General features: G+C 51.7%; 60 non-coding genes across 60 annotated transcripts; all 60 read left to right on the plus strand.

The window, feature by feature from the left end:
* Positions 1-32: 32 nt before the first annotated feature.
* On the plus strand, positions 33-151 carry LOC120922238. Its single transcript, XR_005745144.1, has one exon. It is a non-coding gene; the product is annotated as a 5S ribosomal RNA (ribosomal RNA).
* A 90-nt stretch (positions 152-241) lies between these two features.
* LOC120922239 lies at positions 242-360 on the plus strand. The gene has a single exon (XR_005745145.1). It is a non-coding gene; the product is annotated as a 5S ribosomal RNA (ribosomal RNA).
* Positions 361-451: 91 nt separating this feature from the next.
* Positions 452-570, plus strand: LOC120922241. The gene has a single exon (XR_005745147.1). It is a non-coding gene; the product is annotated as a 5S ribosomal RNA (ribosomal RNA).
* Positions 571-660: 90 nt separating this feature from the next.
* On the plus strand, positions 661-779 carry LOC120922242. The gene has a single exon (XR_005745148.1). It is a non-coding gene; the product is annotated as a 5S ribosomal RNA (ribosomal RNA).
* Positions 780-870: 91 nt separating this feature from the next.
* LOC120922243 lies at positions 871-989 on the plus strand. Its single transcript, XR_005745149.1, has one exon. It is a non-coding gene; the product is annotated as a 5S ribosomal RNA (ribosomal RNA).
* A 91-nt stretch (positions 990-1,080) lies between these two features.
* LOC120922244 lies at positions 1,081-1,199 on the plus strand. The gene has a single exon (XR_005745150.1). It is a non-coding gene; the product is annotated as a 5S ribosomal RNA (ribosomal RNA).
* Positions 1,200-1,289: 90 nt separating this feature from the next.
* Positions 1,290-1,408, plus strand: LOC120922457. Its single transcript, XR_005745357.1, has one exon. It is a non-coding gene; the product is annotated as a 5S ribosomal RNA (ribosomal RNA).
* A 90-nt stretch (positions 1,409-1,498) lies between these two features.
* On the plus strand, positions 1,499-1,617 carry LOC120922304. The gene has a single exon (XR_005745209.1). It is a non-coding gene; the product is annotated as a 5S ribosomal RNA (ribosomal RNA).
* Positions 1,618-1,707: 90 nt separating this feature from the next.
* Positions 1,708-1,826, plus strand: LOC120922245. Its single transcript, XR_005745151.1, has one exon. It is a non-coding gene; the product is annotated as a 5S ribosomal RNA (ribosomal RNA).
* A 91-nt stretch (positions 1,827-1,917) lies between these two features.
* LOC120922246 lies at positions 1,918-2,036 on the plus strand. Its single transcript, XR_005745152.1, has one exon. It is a non-coding gene; the product is annotated as a 5S ribosomal RNA (ribosomal RNA).
* A 90-nt stretch (positions 2,037-2,126) lies between these two features.
* LOC120922247 lies at positions 2,127-2,245 on the plus strand. Its single transcript, XR_005745153.1, has one exon. It is a non-coding gene; the product is annotated as a 5S ribosomal RNA (ribosomal RNA).
* A 90-nt stretch (positions 2,246-2,335) lies between these two features.
* Positions 2,336-2,454, plus strand: LOC120922248. Its single transcript, XR_005745154.1, has one exon. It is a non-coding gene; the product is annotated as a 5S ribosomal RNA (ribosomal RNA).
* Positions 2,455-2,544: 90 nt separating this feature from the next.
* Positions 2,545-2,663, plus strand: LOC120922249. The gene has a single exon (XR_005745155.1). It is a non-coding gene; the product is annotated as a 5S ribosomal RNA (ribosomal RNA).
* A 90-nt stretch (positions 2,664-2,753) lies between these two features.
* LOC120922250 lies at positions 2,754-2,872 on the plus strand. Its single transcript, XR_005745156.1, has one exon. It is a non-coding gene; the product is annotated as a 5S ribosomal RNA (ribosomal RNA).
* Positions 2,873-2,962: 90 nt separating this feature from the next.
* Positions 2,963-3,081, plus strand: LOC120922252. Its single transcript, XR_005745158.1, has one exon. It is a non-coding gene; the product is annotated as a 5S ribosomal RNA (ribosomal RNA).
* Positions 3,082-3,171: 90 nt separating this feature from the next.
* Positions 3,172-3,290, plus strand: LOC120922253. Its single transcript, XR_005745159.1, has one exon. It is a non-coding gene; the product is annotated as a 5S ribosomal RNA (ribosomal RNA).
* Positions 3,291-3,380: 90 nt separating this feature from the next.
* On the plus strand, positions 3,381-3,499 carry LOC120922254. Its single transcript, XR_005745160.1, has one exon. It is a non-coding gene; the product is annotated as a 5S ribosomal RNA (ribosomal RNA).
* Positions 3,500-3,589: 90 nt separating this feature from the next.
* On the plus strand, positions 3,590-3,708 carry LOC120922255. Its single transcript, XR_005745161.1, has one exon. It is a non-coding gene; the product is annotated as a 5S ribosomal RNA (ribosomal RNA).
* A 90-nt stretch (positions 3,709-3,798) lies between these two features.
* LOC120922256 lies at positions 3,799-3,917 on the plus strand. The gene has a single exon (XR_005745162.1). It is a non-coding gene; the product is annotated as a 5S ribosomal RNA (ribosomal RNA).
* Positions 3,918-4,007: 90 nt separating this feature from the next.
* On the plus strand, positions 4,008-4,126 carry LOC120922257. The gene has a single exon (XR_005745163.1). It is a non-coding gene; the product is annotated as a 5S ribosomal RNA (ribosomal RNA).
* Positions 4,127-4,216: 90 nt separating this feature from the next.
* LOC120922258 lies at positions 4,217-4,335 on the plus strand. Its single transcript, XR_005745164.1, has one exon. It is a non-coding gene; the product is annotated as a 5S ribosomal RNA (ribosomal RNA).
* Positions 4,336-4,425: 90 nt separating this feature from the next.
* Positions 4,426-4,544, plus strand: LOC120922260. The gene has a single exon (XR_005745165.1). It is a non-coding gene; the product is annotated as a 5S ribosomal RNA (ribosomal RNA).
* Positions 4,545-4,634: 90 nt separating this feature from the next.
* On the plus strand, positions 4,635-4,753 carry LOC120922261. The gene has a single exon (XR_005745166.1). It is a non-coding gene; the product is annotated as a 5S ribosomal RNA (ribosomal RNA).
* A 90-nt stretch (positions 4,754-4,843) lies between these two features.
* LOC120922262 lies at positions 4,844-4,962 on the plus strand. Its single transcript, XR_005745167.1, has one exon. It is a non-coding gene; the product is annotated as a 5S ribosomal RNA (ribosomal RNA).
* A 90-nt stretch (positions 4,963-5,052) lies between these two features.
* On the plus strand, positions 5,053-5,171 carry LOC120922264. The gene has a single exon (XR_005745169.1). It is a non-coding gene; the product is annotated as a 5S ribosomal RNA (ribosomal RNA).
* A 90-nt stretch (positions 5,172-5,261) lies between these two features.
* On the plus strand, positions 5,262-5,380 carry LOC120922265. The gene has a single exon (XR_005745170.1). It is a non-coding gene; the product is annotated as a 5S ribosomal RNA (ribosomal RNA).
* Positions 5,381-5,470: 90 nt separating this feature from the next.
* On the plus strand, positions 5,471-5,589 carry LOC120922266. Its single transcript, XR_005745171.1, has one exon. It is a non-coding gene; the product is annotated as a 5S ribosomal RNA (ribosomal RNA).
* A 90-nt stretch (positions 5,590-5,679) lies between these two features.
* On the plus strand, positions 5,680-5,798 carry LOC120922451. Its single transcript, XR_005745351.1, has one exon. It is a non-coding gene; the product is annotated as a 5S ribosomal RNA (ribosomal RNA).
* Positions 5,799-5,888: 90 nt separating this feature from the next.
* On the plus strand, positions 5,889-6,007 carry LOC120922267. The gene has a single exon (XR_005745172.1). It is a non-coding gene; the product is annotated as a 5S ribosomal RNA (ribosomal RNA).
* A 90-nt stretch (positions 6,008-6,097) lies between these two features.
* On the plus strand, positions 6,098-6,216 carry LOC120922268. The gene has a single exon (XR_005745173.1). It is a non-coding gene; the product is annotated as a 5S ribosomal RNA (ribosomal RNA).
* A 90-nt stretch (positions 6,217-6,306) lies between these two features.
* Positions 6,307-6,425, plus strand: LOC120922269. The gene has a single exon (XR_005745174.1). It is a non-coding gene; the product is annotated as a 5S ribosomal RNA (ribosomal RNA).
* Positions 6,426-6,515: 90 nt separating this feature from the next.
* LOC120922270 lies at positions 6,516-6,634 on the plus strand. The gene has a single exon (XR_005745175.1). It is a non-coding gene; the product is annotated as a 5S ribosomal RNA (ribosomal RNA).
* A 90-nt stretch (positions 6,635-6,724) lies between these two features.
* LOC120922271 lies at positions 6,725-6,843 on the plus strand. Its single transcript, XR_005745176.1, has one exon. It is a non-coding gene; the product is annotated as a 5S ribosomal RNA (ribosomal RNA).
* A 90-nt stretch (positions 6,844-6,933) lies between these two features.
* On the plus strand, positions 6,934-7,052 carry LOC120922272. Its single transcript, XR_005745177.1, has one exon. It is a non-coding gene; the product is annotated as a 5S ribosomal RNA (ribosomal RNA).
* Positions 7,053-7,142: 90 nt separating this feature from the next.
* On the plus strand, positions 7,143-7,261 carry LOC120922236. The gene has a single exon (XR_005745142.1). It is a non-coding gene; the product is annotated as a 5S ribosomal RNA (ribosomal RNA).
* A 90-nt stretch (positions 7,262-7,351) lies between these two features.
* On the plus strand, positions 7,352-7,470 carry LOC120922273. The gene has a single exon (XR_005745178.1). It is a non-coding gene; the product is annotated as a 5S ribosomal RNA (ribosomal RNA).
* A 90-nt stretch (positions 7,471-7,560) lies between these two features.
* Positions 7,561-7,679, plus strand: LOC120922275. The gene has a single exon (XR_005745180.1). It is a non-coding gene; the product is annotated as a 5S ribosomal RNA (ribosomal RNA).
* A 90-nt stretch (positions 7,680-7,769) lies between these two features.
* LOC120922276 lies at positions 7,770-7,888 on the plus strand. The gene has a single exon (XR_005745181.1). It is a non-coding gene; the product is annotated as a 5S ribosomal RNA (ribosomal RNA).
* Positions 7,889-7,978: 90 nt separating this feature from the next.
* Positions 7,979-8,097, plus strand: LOC120922277. Its single transcript, XR_005745182.1, has one exon. It is a non-coding gene; the product is annotated as a 5S ribosomal RNA (ribosomal RNA).
* Positions 8,098-8,187: 90 nt separating this feature from the next.
* On the plus strand, positions 8,188-8,306 carry LOC120922278. The gene has a single exon (XR_005745183.1). It is a non-coding gene; the product is annotated as a 5S ribosomal RNA (ribosomal RNA).
* A 90-nt stretch (positions 8,307-8,396) lies between these two features.
* Positions 8,397-8,515, plus strand: LOC120922279. The gene has a single exon (XR_005745184.1). It is a non-coding gene; the product is annotated as a 5S ribosomal RNA (ribosomal RNA).
* A 90-nt stretch (positions 8,516-8,605) lies between these two features.
* On the plus strand, positions 8,606-8,724 carry LOC120922280. The gene has a single exon (XR_005745185.1). It is a non-coding gene; the product is annotated as a 5S ribosomal RNA (ribosomal RNA).
* Positions 8,725-8,814: 90 nt separating this feature from the next.
* On the plus strand, positions 8,815-8,933 carry LOC120922281. The gene has a single exon (XR_005745186.1). It is a non-coding gene; the product is annotated as a 5S ribosomal RNA (ribosomal RNA).
* A 90-nt stretch (positions 8,934-9,023) lies between these two features.
* Positions 9,024-9,142, plus strand: LOC120922282. Its single transcript, XR_005745187.1, has one exon. It is a non-coding gene; the product is annotated as a 5S ribosomal RNA (ribosomal RNA).
* A 90-nt stretch (positions 9,143-9,232) lies between these two features.
* Positions 9,233-9,351, plus strand: LOC120922283. The gene has a single exon (XR_005745188.1). It is a non-coding gene; the product is annotated as a 5S ribosomal RNA (ribosomal RNA).
* A 90-nt stretch (positions 9,352-9,441) lies between these two features.
* LOC120922284 lies at positions 9,442-9,560 on the plus strand. Its single transcript, XR_005745189.1, has one exon. It is a non-coding gene; the product is annotated as a 5S ribosomal RNA (ribosomal RNA).
* A 90-nt stretch (positions 9,561-9,650) lies between these two features.
* On the plus strand, positions 9,651-9,769 carry LOC120922287. Its single transcript, XR_005745191.1, has one exon. It is a non-coding gene; the product is annotated as a 5S ribosomal RNA (ribosomal RNA).
* Positions 9,770-9,859: 90 nt separating this feature from the next.
* Positions 9,860-9,978, plus strand: LOC120922288. Its single transcript, XR_005745192.1, has one exon. It is a non-coding gene; the product is annotated as a 5S ribosomal RNA (ribosomal RNA).
* Positions 9,979-10,068: 90 nt separating this feature from the next.
* On the plus strand, positions 10,069-10,187 carry LOC120922289. The gene has a single exon (XR_005745193.1). It is a non-coding gene; the product is annotated as a 5S ribosomal RNA (ribosomal RNA).
* Positions 10,188-10,277: 90 nt separating this feature from the next.
* LOC120922290 lies at positions 10,278-10,396 on the plus strand. The gene has a single exon (XR_005745195.1). It is a non-coding gene; the product is annotated as a 5S ribosomal RNA (ribosomal RNA).
* A 90-nt stretch (positions 10,397-10,486) lies between these two features.
* LOC120922291 lies at positions 10,487-10,605 on the plus strand. The gene has a single exon (XR_005745196.1). It is a non-coding gene; the product is annotated as a 5S ribosomal RNA (ribosomal RNA).
* Positions 10,606-10,695: 90 nt separating this feature from the next.
* Positions 10,696-10,814, plus strand: LOC120922292. Its single transcript, XR_005745197.1, has one exon. It is a non-coding gene; the product is annotated as a 5S ribosomal RNA (ribosomal RNA).
* A 90-nt stretch (positions 10,815-10,904) lies between these two features.
* On the plus strand, positions 10,905-11,023 carry LOC120922293. The gene has a single exon (XR_005745198.1). It is a non-coding gene; the product is annotated as a 5S ribosomal RNA (ribosomal RNA).
* A 90-nt stretch (positions 11,024-11,113) lies between these two features.
* On the plus strand, positions 11,114-11,232 carry LOC120922294. The gene has a single exon (XR_005745199.1). It is a non-coding gene; the product is annotated as a 5S ribosomal RNA (ribosomal RNA).
* A 90-nt stretch (positions 11,233-11,322) lies between these two features.
* On the plus strand, positions 11,323-11,441 carry LOC120922295. Its single transcript, XR_005745201.1, has one exon. It is a non-coding gene; the product is annotated as a 5S ribosomal RNA (ribosomal RNA).
* A 90-nt stretch (positions 11,442-11,531) lies between these two features.
* On the plus strand, positions 11,532-11,650 carry LOC120922296. Its single transcript, XR_005745202.1, has one exon. It is a non-coding gene; the product is annotated as a 5S ribosomal RNA (ribosomal RNA).
* Positions 11,651-11,740: 90 nt separating this feature from the next.
* LOC120922298 lies at positions 11,741-11,859 on the plus strand. Its single transcript, XR_005745204.1, has one exon. It is a non-coding gene; the product is annotated as a 5S ribosomal RNA (ribosomal RNA).
* A 90-nt stretch (positions 11,860-11,949) lies between these two features.
* LOC120922299 lies at positions 11,950-12,068 on the plus strand. The gene has a single exon (XR_005745205.1). It is a non-coding gene; the product is annotated as a 5S ribosomal RNA (ribosomal RNA).
* A 90-nt stretch (positions 12,069-12,158) lies between these two features.
* LOC120922300 lies at positions 12,159-12,277 on the plus strand. Its single transcript, XR_005745206.1, has one exon. It is a non-coding gene; the product is annotated as a 5S ribosomal RNA (ribosomal RNA).
* Positions 12,278-12,367: 90 nt separating this feature from the next.
* On the plus strand, positions 12,368-12,486 carry LOC120922302. The gene has a single exon (XR_005745207.1). It is a non-coding gene; the product is annotated as a 5S ribosomal RNA (ribosomal RNA).
* Positions 12,487-12,513: the final 27 nt, after the last annotated feature.

Here is a 12,513-nt window from a genome sequence, read left to right on the forward strand (position 1 = left end):
CTTCAAGAGAGTTAAGGACAGCCATGGTTATCGCCTACGGCCACATCACCTTGAAAGCGCCCGATCTCGTCTGATCTCGGAGGCTAAGCAGGGTCGGGCCTGGTTAGTACCTGGATGGGAGACCGCCTGGGAATACCAGGTGCTGTAGGCTTTTTTGTTTTGGTGGAGTCTTGAATCTCTTTTTTCCCCCAGTCTTTCTTCCATGCTATCTTCAAGAGAGTTAAGGACAGCCATGGTTATCGCCTACGGCCACATCACCTTGAAAGCGCCCGATCTCGTCTGATCTCGGAGGCTAAGCAGGGTCGGGCCTGGTTAGTACCTGGATGGGAGACCGCCTGGGAATACCAGGTGCTGTAGGCTTTTTTTGTTTTGGTGGAGTCTTGAATCTCTTTTTTCCCCCAGTCTTTCTTCCATGCTATCTTCAAGAGAGTTAAGGACAGCCATGGTTATCGCCTACGGCCACATCACCTTGAAAGCGCCCGATCTCGTCTGATCTCGGAGGCTAAGCAGGGTCGGGCCTGGTTAGTACCTGGATGGGAGACCGCCTGGGAATACCAGGTGCTGTAGGCTTTTTTGTTTTGGTGGAGTCTTGAATCTCTTTTTTCCCCCAGTCTTTCTTCCATGCTATCTTCAAGAGAGTTAAGGACAGCCATGGTTATCGCCTACGGCCACATCACCTTGAAAGCGCCCGATCTCGTCTGATCTCGGAGGCTAAGCAGGGTCGGGCCTGGTTAGTACCTGGATGGGAGACCGCCTGGGAATACCAGGTGCTGTAGGCTTTTTTTGTTTTGGTGGAGTCTTGAATCTCTTTTTTCCCCCAGTCTTTCTTCCATGCTATCTTCAAGAGAGTTAAGGACAGCCATGGTTATCGCCTACGGCCACATCACCTTGAAAGCGCCCGATCTCGTCTGATCTCGGAGGCTAAGCAGGGTCGGGCCTGGTTAGTACCTGGATGGGAGACCGCCTGGGAATACCAGGTGCTGTAGGCTTTTTTGTTTTGGTGGAGTCTTGAATCTCTTTTTTTCCCCCAGTCTTTCTTCCATGCTATCTTCAAGAGAGTTAAGGACAGCCATGGTTATCGCCTACGGCCACATCACCTTGAAAGCGCCCGATCTCGTCTGATCTCGGAGGCTAAGCAGGGTCGGGCCTGGTTAGTACCTGGATGGGAGACCGCCTGGGAATACCAGGTGCTGTAGGCTTTTTTGTTTTGGTGGAGTCTTGAATCTCTTTTTTCCCCCAGTCTTTCTTCCATGCTATCTTCAAGAGAGTTAAGGACAGCCATGGTTATCGCCTACGGCCACATCACCTTGAAAGCGCCCGATCTCGTCTGATCTCGGAGGCTAAGCAGGGTCGGGCCTGGTTAGTACCTGGATGGGAGACCGCCTGGCAATACCAGGTGCTGTAGGCTTTTTTGTTTTGGTGGAGTCTTGAATCTCTTTTTTCCCCCAGTCTTTCTTCCATGCTATCTTCAAGAGAGTTAAGGACAGCCATGGTTATCGCCTACGGCCACATCACCCTGAAAGCGCCCGATCTCGTCTGATCTCGGAGGCTAAGCAGGGTCGGGCCTGGTTAGTACCTGGATGGGAGACCGCCTGGGAATACCAGGTGCTGTAGGCTTTTTTGTTTTGGTGGAGTCTTGAATCTCTTTTTTCCCCCAGTCTTTCTTCCATGCTATCTTCAAGAGAGTTAAGGACAGCCATGGTTATCGCCTACGGCCACATCACCTTGAAAGCGCCCGATCTCGTCTGATCTCGGAGGCTAAGCAGGGTCGGGCCTGGTTAGTACCTGGATGGGAGACCGCCTGGGAATACCAGGTGCTGTAGGCTTTTTTGTTTTGGTGGAGTCTTGAATCTCTTTTTTTCCCCCAGTCTTTCTTCCATGCTATCTTCAAGAGAGTTAAGGACAGCCATGGTTATCGCCTACGGCCACATCACCTTGAAAGCGCCCGATCTCGTCTGATCTCGGAGGCTAAGCAGGGTCGGGCCTGGTTAGTACCTGGATGGGAGACCGCCTGGGAATACCAGGTGCTGTAGGCTTTTTTGTTTTGGTGGAGTCTTGAATCTCTTTTTTCCCCCAGTCTTTCTTCCATGCTATCTTCAAGAGAGTTAAGGACAGCCATGGTTATCGCCTACGGCCACATCACCTTGAAAGCGCCCGATCTCGTCTGATCTCGGAGGCTAAGCAGGGTCGGGCCTGGTTAGTACCTGGATGGGAGACCGCCTGGGAATACCAGGTGCTGTAGGCTTTTTTGTTTTGGTGGAGTCTTGAATCTCTTTTTTCCCCCAGTCTTTCTTCCATGCTATCTTCAAGAGAGTTAAGGACAGCCATGGTTATCGCCTACGGCCACATCACCTTGAAAGCGCCCGATCTCGTCTGATCTCGGAGGCTAAGCAGGGTCGGGCCTGGTTAGTACCTGGATGGGAGACCGCCTGGGAATACCAGGTGCTGTAGGCTTTTTTGTTTTGGTGGAGTCTTGAATCTCTTTTTTCCCCCAGTCTTTCTTCCATGCTATCTTCAAGAGAGTTAAGGACAGCCATGGTTATCGCCTACGGCCACATCACCTTGAAAGCGCCCGATCTCGTCTGATCTCGGAGGCTAAGCAGGGTCGGGCCTGGTTAGTACCTGGATGGGAGACCGCCTGGGAATACCAGGTGCTGTAGGCTTTTTTGTTTTGGTGGAGTCTTGAATCTCTTTTTTCCCCCAGTCTTTCTTCCATGCTATCTTCAAGAGAGTTAAGGACAGCCATGGTTATCGCCTACGGCCACATCACCTTGAAAGCGCCCGATCTCGTCTGATCTCGGAGGCTAAGCAGGGTCGGGCCTGGTTAGTACCTGGATGGGAGACCGCCTGGGAATACCAGGTGCTGTAGGCTTTTTTGTTTTGGTGGAGTCTTGAATCTCTTTTTTCCCCCAGTCTTTCTTCCATGCTATCTTCAAGAGAGTTAAGGACAGCCATGGTTATCGCCTACGGCCACATCACCTTGAAAGCGCCCGATCTCGTCTGATCTCGGAGGCTAAGCAGGGTCGGGCCTGGTTAGTACCTGGATGGGAGACCGCCTGGGAATACCAGGTGCTGTAGGCTTTTTTGTTTTGGTGGAGTCTTGAATCTCTTTTTTCCCCCAGTCTTTCTTCCATGCTATCTTCAAGAGAGTTAAGGACAGCCATGGTTATCGCCTACGGCCACATCACCTTGAAAGCGCCCGATCTCGTCTGATCTCGGAGGCTAAGCAGGGTCGGGCCTGGTTAGTACCTGGATGGGAGACCGCCTGGGAATACCAGGTGCTGTAGGCTTTTTTGTTTTGGTGGAGTCTTGAATCTCTTTTTTCCCCCAGTCTTTCTTCCATGCTATCTTCAAGAGAGTTAAGGACAGCCATGGTTATCGCCTACGGCCACATCACCTTGAAAGCGCCCGATCTCGTCTGATCTCGGAGGCTAAGCAGGGTCGGGCCTGGTTAGTACCTGGATGGGAGACCGCCTGGGAATACCAGGTGCTGTAGGCTTTTTTGTTTTGGTGGAGTCTTGAATCTCTTTTTTCCCCCAGTCTTTCTTCCATGCTATCTTCAAGAGAGTTAAGGACAGCCATGGTTATCGCCTACGGCCACATCACCTTGAAAGCGCCCGATCTCGTCTGATCTCGGAGGCTAAGCAGGGTCGGGCCTGGTTAGTACCTGGATGGGAGACCGCCTGGGAATACCAGGTGCTGTAGGCTTTTTTGTTTTGGTGGAGTCTTGAATCTCTTTTTTCCCCCAGTCTTTCTTCCATGCTATCTTCAAGAGAGTTAAGGACAGCCATGGTTATAGCCTACGGCCACATCACCTTGAAAGCGCCCGATCTCGTCTGATCTCGGAGGCTAAGCAGGGTCGGGCCTGGTTAGTACCTGGATGGGAGACCGCCTGGGAATACCAGGTGCTGTAGGCTTTTTTGTTTTGGTGGAGTCTTGAATCTCTTTTTTCCCCCAGTCTTTCTTCCATGCTATCTTCAAGAGAGTTAAGGACAGCCATGGTTATCGCCTACGGCCACATCACCTTGAAAGCGCCCGATCTCGTCTGATCTCGGAGGCTAAGCAGGGTCGGGCCTGGTTAGTACCTGGATGGGAGACCGCCTGGGAATACCAGGTGCTGTAGGCTTTTTTGTTTTGGTGGAGTCTTGAATCTCTTTTTTCTCCCAGTCTTTCTTCCATGCTATCTTCAAGAGAGTTAAGGACAGCCATGGTTATCGCCTACGGCCACATCACCTTGAAAGCGCCCGATCTCGTCTGATCTCGGAGGCTAAGCAGGGTCGGGCCTGGTTAGTACCTGGATGGGAGACCGCCTGGGAATACCAGGTGCTGTAGGCTTTTTTGTTTTGGTGGAGTCTTGAATCTCTTTTTTCCCCCAGTCTTTCTTCCATGCTATCTTCAAGAGAGTTAAGGACAGCCATGGTTATCGCCTACGGCCACATCACCTTGAAAGCGCCCGATCTCGTCTGATCTCGGAGGCTAAGCAGGGTCGGGCCTGGTTAGTACCTGGATGGGAGACCGCCTGGGAATACCAGGTGCTGTAGGCTTTTTTGTTTTGGTGGAGTCTTGAATCTCTTTTTTCCCCCAGTCTTTCTTCCATGCTATCTTCAAGAGAGTTAAGGACAGCCATGGTTATCGCCTACGGCCACATCACCTTGAAAGCGCCCGATCTCGTCTGATCTCGGAGGCTAAGCAGGGTCGGGCCTGGTTAGTACCTGGATGGGAGACCGCCTGGGAATACCAGGTGCTGTAGGCTTTTTTGTTTTGGTGGAGTCTTGAATCTCTTTTTTCCCCCAGTCTTTCTTCCATGCTATCTTCAAGAGAGTTAAGGACAGCCATGGTTATCGCCTACGGCCACATCACCTTGAAAGCGCCCGATCTCGTCTGATCTCGGAGGCTAAGCAGGGTCGGGCCTGGTTAGTACCTGGATGGGAGACCGCCTGGGAATACCAGGTGCTGTAGGCTTTTTTGTTTTGGTGGAGTCTTGAATCTCTTTTTTCCCCCAGTCTTTCTTCCATGCTATCTTCAAGAGAGTTAAGGACAGCCATGGTTATCGCCTACGGCCACATCACCTTGAAAGCGCCCGATCTCGTCTGATCTCGGAGGCTAAGCAGGGTCGGGCCTGGTTAGTACCTGGATGGGAGACCGCCTGGGAATACCAGGTGCTGTAGGCTTTTTTGTTTTGGTGGAGTCTTGAATCTCTTTTTTCCCCCAGTCTTTCTTCCATGCTATCTTCAAGAGAGTTAAGGACAGCCATGGTTATCGCCTACGGCCACATCACCTTGAAAGCGCCCGATCTCGTCTGATCTCGGAGGCTAAGCAGGGTCGGGCCTGGTTAGTACCTGGATGGGAGACCGCCTGGGAATACCAGGTGCTGTAGGCTTTTTTGTTTTGGTGGAGTCTTGAATCTCTTTTTTCCCCCAGTCTTTCTTCCATGCTATCTTCAAGAGAGTTAAGGACAGCCATGGTTATCGCCTACGGCCACATCACCTTGAAAGCGCCCGATCTCGTCTGATCTCGGAGGCTAAGCAGGGTCGGGCCTGGTTAGTACCTGGATGGGAGACCGCCTGGGAATACCAGGTGCTGTAGGCTTTTTTGTTTTGGTGGAGTCTTGAATCTCTTTTTTCCCCCAGTCTTTCTTCCATGCTATCTTCAAGAGAGTTAAGGACAGCCATGGTTATCGCCTACGGCCACATCACCTTGAAAGCGCCCGATCTCGTCTGATCTCGGAGGCTAAGCAGGGTCGGGCCTGGTTAGTACCTGGATGGGAGACCGCCTGGGAATACCAGGTGATGTAGGCTTTTTTGTTTTGGTGGAGTCTTGAATCTCTTTTTTCCCCCAGTCTTTCTTCCATGCTATCTTCAAGAGAGTTAAGGACAGCCATGGTTATCGCCTACGGCCACATCACCTTGAAAGCGCCCGATCTCGTCTGATCTCGGAGGCTAAGCAGGGTCGGGCCTGGTTAGTACCTGGATGGGAGACCGCCTGGGAATACCAGGTGCTGTAGGCTTTTTTGTTTTGGTGGAGTCTTGAATCTCTTTTTTCCCCCAGTCTTTCTTCCATGCTATCTTCAAGAGAGTTAAGGACAGCCATGGTTATCGCCTACGGCCACATCACCTTGAAAGCGCCCGATCTCGTCTGATCTCGGAGGCTAAGCAGGGTCGGGCCTGGTTAGTACCTGGATGGGAGACCGCCTGGGAATACCAGGTGCTGTAGGCTTTTTTGTTTTGGTGGAGTCTTGAATCTCTTTTTTCCCCCAGTCTTTCTTCCATGCTATCTTCAAGAGAGTTAAGGACAGCCATGGTTATCGCCTACGGCCACATCACCTTGAAAGCGCCCGATCTCGTCTGATCTCGGAGGCTAAGCAGGGTCGGGCCTGGTTAGTACCTGGATGGGAGACCGCCTGGGAATACCAGGTGCTGTAGGCTTTTTTGTTTTGGTGGAGTCTTGAATCTCTTTTTTCCCCCAGTCTTTCTTCCATGCTATCTTCAAGAGAGTTAAGGACAGCCATGGTTATCGCCTACGGCCACATCACCTTGAAAGCGCCCGATCTCGTCTGATCTCGGAGGCTAAGCAGGGTCGGGCCTGGTTAGTACCTGGATGGGAGACCGCCTGGGAATACCAGGTGCTGTAGGCTTTTTTGTTTTGGTGGAGTCTTGAATCTCTTTTTTCCCCCAGTCTTTCTTCCATGCTATCTTCAAGAGAGTTAAGGACAGCCATGGTTATCGCCTACGGCCACATCACCTTGAAAGCGCCCGATCTCGTCTGATCTCGGAGGCTAAGCAGGGTCGGGCCTGGTTAGTACCTGGATGGGAGACCGCCTGGGAATACCAGGTGCTGTAGGCTTTTTTGTTTTGGTGGAGTCTTGAATCTCTTTTTTCCCCCAGTCTTTCTTCCATGCTATCTTCAAGAGAGTTAAGGACAGCCATGGTTATCGCCTACGGCCACATCACCTTGAAAGCGCCCGATCTCGTCTGATCTCGGAGGCTAAGCAGGGTCGGGCCTGGTTAGTACCTGGATGGGAGACCGCCTGGGAATACCAGGTGCTGTAGGCTTTTTTGTTTTGGTGGAGTCTTGAATCTCTTTTTTCCCCCAGTCTTTCTTCCATGCTATCTTCAAGAGAGTTAAGGACAGCCATGGTTATCGCCTACGGCCACATCACCTTGAAAGCGCCCGATCTCGTCTGATCTCGGAGGCTAAGCAGGGTCGGGCCTGGTTAGTACCTGGATGGGAGACCACCTGGGAATACCAGGTGCTGTAGGCTTTTTTGTTTTGGTGGAGTCTTGAATCTCTTTTTTCCCCCAGTCTTTCTTCCATGCTATCTTCAAGAGAGTTAAGGACAGCCATGGTTATCGCCTACGGCCACATCACCTTGAAAGCGCCCGATCTCGTCTGATCTCGGAGGCTAAGCAGGGTCGGGCCTGGTTAGTACCTGGATGGGAGACCGCCTGGGAATACCAGGTGCTGTAGGCTTTTTTGTTTTGGTGGAGTCTTGAATCTCTTTTTTCCCCCAGTCTTTCTTCCATGCTATCTTCAAGAGAGTTAAGGACAGCCATGGTTATCGCCTACGGCCACATCACCTTGAAAGCGCCCGATCTCGTCTGATCTCGGAGGCTAAGCAGGGTCGGGCCTGGTTAGTACCTGGATGGGAGACCGCCTGGGAATACCAGGTGCTGTAGGCTTTTTTGTTTTGGTGGAGTCTTGAATCTCTTTTTTCCCCCAGTCTTTCTTCCATGCTATCTTCAAGAGAGTTAAGGACAGCCATGGTTATCGCCTACGGCCACATCACCTTGAAAGCGCCCGATCTCGTCTGATCTCGGAGGCTAAGCAGGGTCGGGCCTGGTTAGTACCTGGATGGGAGACCGCCTGGGAATACCAGGTGCTGTAGGCTTTTTTGTTTTGGTGGAGTCTTGAATCTCTTTTTTCCCCCAGTCTTTCTTCCATGCTATCTTCAAGAGAGTTAAGGACAGCCATGGTTATCGCCTACGGCCACATCACCTTGAAAGCGCCCGATCTCGTCTGATCTCGGAGGCTAAGCAGGGTCGGGCCTGGTTAGTACCTGGATGGGAGACCGCCTGGGAATACCAGGTGCTGTAGGCTTTTTTGTTTTGGTGGAGTCTTGAATCTCTTTTTTCCCCCAGTCTTTCTTCCATGCTATCTTCAAGAGAGTTAAGGACAGCCATGGTTATCGCCTACGGCCACATCACCTTGAAAGCGCCCGATCTCGTCTGATCTCGGAGGCTAAGCAGGGTCGGGCCTGGTTAGTACCTGGATGGGAGACCGCCTGGGAATACCAGGTGCTGTAGGCTTTTTTGTTTTGGTGGAGTCTTGAATCTCTTTTTTCCCCCAGTCTTTCTTCCATGCTATCTTCAAGAGAGTTAAGGACAGCCATGGTTATCGCCTACGGCCACATCACCTTGAAAGCGCCCGATCTCGTCTGATCTCGGAGGCTAAGCAGGGTCGGGCCTGGTTAGTACCTGGATGGGAGACCGCCTGGGAATACCAGGTGCTGTAGGCTTTTTTGTTTTGGTGGAGTCTTGAATCTCTTTTTTCCCCCAGTCTTTCTTCCATGCTATCTTCAAGAGAGTTAAGGACAGCCATGGTTATCGCCTACGGCCACATCACCTTGAAAGCGCCCGATCTCGTCTGATCTCGGAGGCTAAGCAGGGTCGGGCCTGGTTAGTACCTGGATGGGAGACCGCCTGGGAATACCAGGTGCTGTAGGCTTTTTTGTTTTGGTGGAGTCTTGAATCTCTTTTTTCCCCCAGTCTTTCTTCCATGCTATCTTCAAGAGAGTTAAGGACAGCCATGGTTATCGCCTACGGCCACATCACCTTGAAAGCGCCCGATCTCGTCTGATCTCGGAGGCTAAGCAGGGTCGGGCCTGGTTAGTACCTGGATGGGAGACCGCCTGGGAATACCAGGTGCTGTAGGCTTTTTTGTTTTGGTGGAGTCTTGAATCTCTTTTTTCCCCCAGTCTTTCTTCCATGCTATCTTCAAGAGAGTTAAGGACAGCCATGGTTATCGCCTACGGCCACATCACCTTGAAAGCGCCCGATCTCGTCTGATCTCGGAGGCTAAGCAGGGTCGGGCCTGGTTAGTACCTGGATGGGAGACCGCCTGGGAATACCAGGTGCTGTAGGCTTTTTTGTTTTGGTGGAGTCTTGAATCTCTTTTTTCCCCCAGTCTTTCTTCCATGCTATCTTCAAGAGAGTTAAGGACAGCCATGGTTATCGCCTACGGCCACATCACCTTGAAAGCGCCCGATCTCGTCTGATCTCGGAGGCTAAGCAGGGTCGGGCCTGGTTAGTACCTGGATGGGAGACCGCCTGGGAATACCAGGTGCTGTAGGCTTTTTTGTTTTGGTGGAGTCTTGAATCTCTTTTTTCCCCCAGTCTTTCTTCCATGCTATCTTCAAGAGAGTTAAGGACAGCCATGGTTATCGCCTACGGCCACATCACCTTGAAAGCGCCCGATCTCGTCTGATCTCGGAGGCTAAGCAGGGTCGGGCCTGGTTAGTACCTGGATGGGAGACCGCCTGGGAATACCAGGTGCTGTAGGCTTTTTTGTTTTGGTGGAGTCTTGAATCTCTTTTTTCCCCCAGTCTTTCTTCCATGCTATCTTCAAGAGAGTTAAGGACAGCCATGGTTATCGCCTACGGCCACATCACCTTGAAAGCGCCCGATCTCGTCTGATCTCGGAGGCTAAGCAGGGTCGGGCCTGGTTAGTACCTGGATGGGAGACCGCCTGGGAATACCAGGTGCTGTAGGCTTTTTTGTTTTGGTGGAGTCTTGAATCTCTTTTTTCCCCCAGTCTTTCTTCCATGCTATCTTCAAGAGAGTTAAGGACAGCCATGGTTATCGCCTACGGCCACATCACCTTGAAAGCGCCCGATCTCGTCTGATCTCGGAGGCTAAGCAGGGTCGGGCCTGGTTAGTACCTGGATGGGAGACCGCCTGGGAATACCAGGTGCTGTAGGCTTTTTTGTTTTGGTGGAGTCTTGAATCTCTTTTTTCCCCCAGTCTTTCTTCCATGCTATCTTCAAGAGAGTTAAGGACAGCCATGGTTATCGCCTACGGCCACATCACCTTGAAAGCGCCCGATCTCGTCTGATCTCGGAGGCTAAGCAGGGTCGGGCCTGGTTAGTACCTGGATGGGAGACCGCCTGGGAATACCAGGTGCTGTAGGCTTTTTTGTTTTGGTGGAGTCTTGAATCTCTTTTTTCCCCCAGTCTTTCTTCCATGCTATCTTCAAGAGAGTTAAGGACAGCCATGGTTATCGCCTACGGCCACATCACCTTGAAAGCGCCCGATCTCGTCTGATCTCGGAGGCTAAGCAGGGTCGGGCCTGGTTAGTACCTGGATGGGAGACCGCCTGGGAATACCAGGTGCTGTAGGCTTTTTTGTTTTGGTGGAGTCTTGAATCTCTTTTTTCCCCCAGTCTTTCTTCCATGCTATCTTCAAGAGAGTTAAGGACAGCCATGGTTATCGCCTACGGCCACATCACCTTGAAAGCGCCCGATCTCGTCTGATCTCGGAGGCTAAGCAGGGTCGGGCCTGGTTAGTACCTGGATGGGAGACCGCCTGGGAATACCAGGTGCTGTAGGCTTTTTTGTTTTGGTGGAGTCTTGAATCTCTTTTTTCCCCCAGTCTTTCTTCCATGCTATCTTCAAGAGAGTTAAGGACAGCCATGGTTATCGCCTACGGCCACATCACCTTGAAAGCGCCCGATCTCGTCTGATCTCGGAGGCTAAGCAGGGTCGGGCCTGGTTAGTACCTGGATGGGAGACCGCCTGGGAATACCAGGTGCTGTAGGCTTTTTTGTTTTGGTGGAGTCTTGAATCTCTTTTTTCCCCCAGTCTTTCTTCCATGCTATCTTCAAGAGAGTTAAGGACAGCCATGGTTATCGCCTACGGCCACATCACCTTGAAAGCGCCCGATCTCGTCTGATCTCGGAGGCTAAGCAGGGTCGGGCCTGGTTAGTACCTGGATGGGAGACCGCCTGGGAATACCAGGTGCTGTAGGCTTTTTTGTTTTGGTGGAGTCTTGAATCTCTTTTTTCCCCCAGTCTTTCTTCCATGCTATCTTCAAGAGAGTTAAGGACAGCCATGGTTATCGCCTACGGCCACATCACCTTGAAAGCGCCCGATCTCGTCTGATCTCGGAGGCTAAGCAGGGTCGGGCCTGGTTAGTACCTGGATGGGAGACCGCCTGGGAATACCAGGTGCTGTAGGCTTTTTTGTTTTGGTGGAGTCTTGAATCTCTTTTTTCCCCCAGTCTTTCTTCCATGCTATCTTCAAGAGAGTTAAGGACAGCCATGGTTATCGCCTACGGCCACATCACCTTGAAAGCGCCCGATCTCGTCTGATCTCGGAGGCTAAGCAGGGTCGGGCCTGGTTAGTACCTGGATGGGAGACCGCCTGGGAATACCAGGTGCTGTAGGCTTTTTTGTTTTGGTGGAGTCTTGAATCTCTTTTTTCCCCCAGTCTTTCTTCCATGCTATCTTCAAGAGAGTTAAGGACAGCCATGGTTATCGCCTACGGCCACATCACCTTGAAAGCGCCCGATCTCGTCTGATCTCGGAGGCTAAGCAGGGTCGGGCCTGGTTAGTACCTGGATGGGAGACCGCCTGGGAATACCAGGTGCTGTAGGCTTTTTTGTTTTGGTGGAGTCTTGAATCTCTTTTTTCCCCCAGTCTTTCTTCCATGCTATCTTCAAGAGAGTTAAGGACAGCCATGGTTATCGCCTACGGCCACATCACCTTGAAAGCGCCCGATCTCGTCTGATCTCGGAGGCTAAGCAGGGTCGGGCCTGGTTAGTACCTGGATGGGAGACCGCCTGGGAATACCAGGTGCTGTAGGCTTTTTTGTTTTGGTGGAGTCTTGAATCTCTTTTTTCCCCCAGTCTTTCTTCCATGCTATCTTCAAGAGAGTTAAGGACAGCCATGGTTATCGCCTACGGCCACATCACCTTGAAAGCGCCCGATCTCGTCTGATCTCGGAGGCTAAGCAGGGTCGGGCCTGGTTAGTACCTGGATGGGAGACCGCCTGGGAATACCAGGTGCTGTAGGCTTTTTTGTTTTGGTGGAGTCTTGAATCTCTTTTTTCCCCCAGTCTTTCTTCCATGCTATCTTCAAGAGAGTTAAGGACAGCCATGGTTATCGCCTACGGCCACATCACCTTGAAAGCGCCCGATCTCGTCTGATCTCGGAGGCTAAGCAGGGTCGGGCCTGGTTAGTACCTGGATGGGAGACCGCCTGGGAATACCAGGTGCTGTAGGCTTTTTTGTTTTGGTGGAGTCTTGAATCTCTTTTTTCCCCCAGTCTTTCTTCCATGCTATCTTCAAGAGAGTTAAGGACAGCCATGGTTATCGCCTACGGCCACATCACCTTGAAAGCGCCCGATCTCGTCTGATCTCGGAGGCTAAGCAGGGTCGGGCCTGGTTAGTACCTGGATGGGAGACCGCCTGGGAATACCAGGTGCTGTAGGCTTTTTTGTTTTGGTGGAGTCTTGAATCT

The sequence above is a fragment of the Rana temporaria genome, unplaced genomic scaffold (genome assembly GCF_905171775.1).
Source record: "Rana temporaria unplaced genomic scaffold, aRanTem1.1, whole genome shotgun sequence".
NCBI classification, from domain to species: Eukaryota; Metazoa; Chordata; class Amphibia; order Anura; family Ranidae; genus Rana; species Rana temporaria.